This window comes from Mytilus galloprovincialis, chromosome 13, assembly GCF_965363235.1.
Source record: "Mytilus galloprovincialis chromosome 13, xbMytGall1.hap1.1, whole genome shotgun sequence".
Taxonomy (NCBI): Eukaryota; Metazoa; Mollusca; class Bivalvia; order Mytilida; family Mytilidae; genus Mytilus; species Mytilus galloprovincialis.
The window spans coordinates 543,576-546,689 of record NC_134850.1 but is presented as its reverse complement, the minus strand read 5'-3'; the positions used below and the strand labels follow the sequence as shown (position 1 = coordinate 546,689).

The 3,114-nt window shown below is 32.8% G+C and overlaps 1 long non-coding RNA gene across 1 annotated transcript; it reads right to left on the bottom strand.

Moving 5' to 3' along the window:
- Positions 1–689: 689 nt before the first annotated feature.
- Positions 690–1,936, bottom strand: LOC143056764 (uncharacterized). Its single transcript, XR_012972500.1, has 3 exons — positions 1,845–1,936; positions 1,439–1,497; positions 690–780 (listed from the first exon to the last, which is right to left on the bottom strand). It is a non-coding gene; the product is annotated as an uncharacterized LOC143056764 (long non-coding RNA).
- Positions 1,937–3,114: the final 1,178 nt, after the last annotated feature.

The following is a 3,114-nucleotide window of genomic DNA, read 5'->3' as shown; positions in this document are numbered from 1 at the left end:
ATTGTGTTCGATAATCCAGTGCGTAATTTTACAAGGAGAATAGCAAGACATGTTCTTATTGAGCGTACTTCAGAGTTTCTCAAGTCTGTAACATGTGTGGCGACAACGTCAAACTGTTGTTTGGTGAGTCCAGTGAGATTAACAAAATCGTCATCTGACATAGCTATCTGGACATCGAAATTAAGTTTTCCAACATCTTTTAGCATTGACCTTGTTCTATCCAACAAGTTGTTTACATCCGTACGGTTGAAGAATGTCGACGGAGAAGTATTCTTTAATGCTTTCAGAGCCTCTTGCTTGAAGTATTTACCAACAAGGTGATCAAAACAACACCTACTGTTCGTGGAAATAAAGATGCCCTTGTCTATAAATGTTTGTGTTTTGGCTTCATTGGGAACAACAATAAGTTTATGCCTATTTGAATTCTGCTTCTTACAAACAATACACATACGGTGTGATTTTGTGGTAGAACATATTGAAAGTTGTATGGTTTTTGGACTAAGGACGCCTCCAGAGCTTGTTTTTTTTTTTCATTACTTTTATTTTTTTCTGCAACATTCACATTGTTAACTAATTTGTTAGCTTGAATTTCTCGTTGAATTCTTGTTCTACATTTTAAGCAAATTACGTCATGTTCGTACACATGTCTTTTAAAAATTGACTCTACATAGTTCCGTAATCCATAATCAAATATTGCTCGTCGGTTTGTCTCTTTTAAATGCGTTTTCATACATATAATGCAACTGAAATTTCGTGGAGTAGGCATCCTCACAGCATTACCTAAAACTGAAAATGAAGGAGAAATTATTTTAATTATTTAATCAAAAATCGTTTACTCTAATTTAACCTTTAATTTTAGTTGTATTTTTTATCTTCCTGTGAACCATAATGCAAAAAACAGGAGCAGATTAAGCCAGTTTCAAAAAAGAGGGTGGAAGTTGTTCATACCTCTTTTGACCGGGCTCGGAACAATATTTTCCGTAATATACCCATATTAAACAGAAATCAAATGTATCTATACACAAGTATAATGACGAGAACGATATGCTATTATACAGTCGTGGTAGTTTGAATATTCAACAGATGGACAAAGCGAATGCAATATAGTTCCTCTTTTAGACCGGGTGTGATATGCTGTATAAGACTAATTGTATAGTGTCTAGTATGCTATACGAGATGCATATTCATGCAGCATATATTTAAACATGCAGTAACAGTCTTAGAACATTTTGATGTTTGAATGGTGGCTCTCATTGACATTAACCCAACATTAAGTTTCCCTTATATCATTATGTTTGTTCATCTTTTTAATAGCAGATCACCTTCAATGCCGAATCATTTCAATTCAGCGGACACTTGTGCTTATTGTATGGTCTTGTGCCGAGAAGCCCATGTTTTGTTAAATATGTATAAAAAAAATAGTGTTGCATATATTTACCATTCCTTATGTTTCTTCATTCTTATCAATGTAAATACTGTAACCCCTTATGGATGTACCTGAAATAGATATCGAAATATATGTGTAATATATAATGAGCGGCTGCAAAATTATTTTTACTACAACAGTCATGCTGCTGATATCGAATTTATACTGAGCCAAATTGAAATATGAGAGATTTTTTTTTTCAAACAAAAGTGATTAAGTATTAAGTCTAATAGTAATTTTTGAGGTCCTTTATAGATTGCTGTTCGCTGTGAGCCAATGATCCGTGTCGCAGTCCGTACCTTGATCTATAATGGTTTACTTTTATAGATTGTTACTTGGACGGAGAGTTGTCTCATTCGCACTTATACCTCATCTTCCTATATCTATATATTATACATGTTTAACAAAATAACTATACCATTTTCGAAAACAGGCATACGAACGTCCATGAATTTCATTATGTGGTGTCCATGGTTTACATAATCAGGATGTCAATTCTATATCTGTAATAAAAATATATATTATATGAAACCTTGCGCATCAGGTCGTCCGAGCATTTTGTGTAACGTTTAATTATGTTATGATATATGTATATATATTCATTTTTTCATTTTTACTTTAAAAACCAAGGGTCGGAAAATATATCTTTAAAATCAAAAACATGTTACTGTTATCTGTTGATAGAAGTTAAACCTTAAGATATTTCGTGTATGTCTGAAACAACTATGTTGTATCTACAACTTATATATGAGCTTCCTTCATAGCTGATTTCGTTGAGTGTGTAGGCAAAGGTAATATCTTTGGTAAGCTTGCTTATTAGCTGAACCATTCAGTCATTATTAGGTCAGGTGTACTATCCTCTTTTCAAATGCATTGATCTTCCAAAAAAAGGGATTCAAACCCCCAGACCCCCTAGCCCCTAGATCCGCCACTGTTACCTTTTGACTACACTCTCAATGAAATCGGCTGTAATATTATTTCTTCAAATGACTTCTATTCAACTTCTCTCAGGGACGAAATCAAAAGTTCAATGTAAGATAAAAATTCACATATTTTTTCCACTGATTCCCCCCCCCCCCCCCCAAAAAAAAACCTCCCTTAACTTAATTTGGGAAAAAATGATTGACCAATAGGGATACATGTTAAATCGAAGTCAAAGAAACAAAAATAGCAGCCCTTTTATCATTCCGCAAGTTATTTGATATAAGTTTGCTATACTTCATTGATCTTTTGATGTCGTCCCAGATTGAAAAAATGATTTCAAAGACAAAAAAAATTGAATGAGGCTCAAACTTGGAATAAAAATCTGTTGCATACGATTTGAAGTGACTAAAACTTTATATTTAGAAATCAGACTAAGTTGCTAGCTATTATATCATGAACTCGAGCATTTATCTGCTTTTCTTTCTTTTTTGAAAGAAAATAAAATGATAAAATGATACAAGTAAAAAAAAATGAAAAAAATAATACTATTGGTAGTGTTGGGATACGAACGTAGGACGCCCGGACAAAAGGCAACGGTGTTCCCATTAGACTACGTGTTTTTTTTTTTTATTTGTTATGTTCTCCTTTAATTCTATTTGTAGTCTAATTCATACGGAAATTGGAAATTATTTTACTTGCAAAAATTGTTAAATTTTCATGTTAACTCATAAGAAAAATCTCCGGTTAATGATAAGCATAAAATG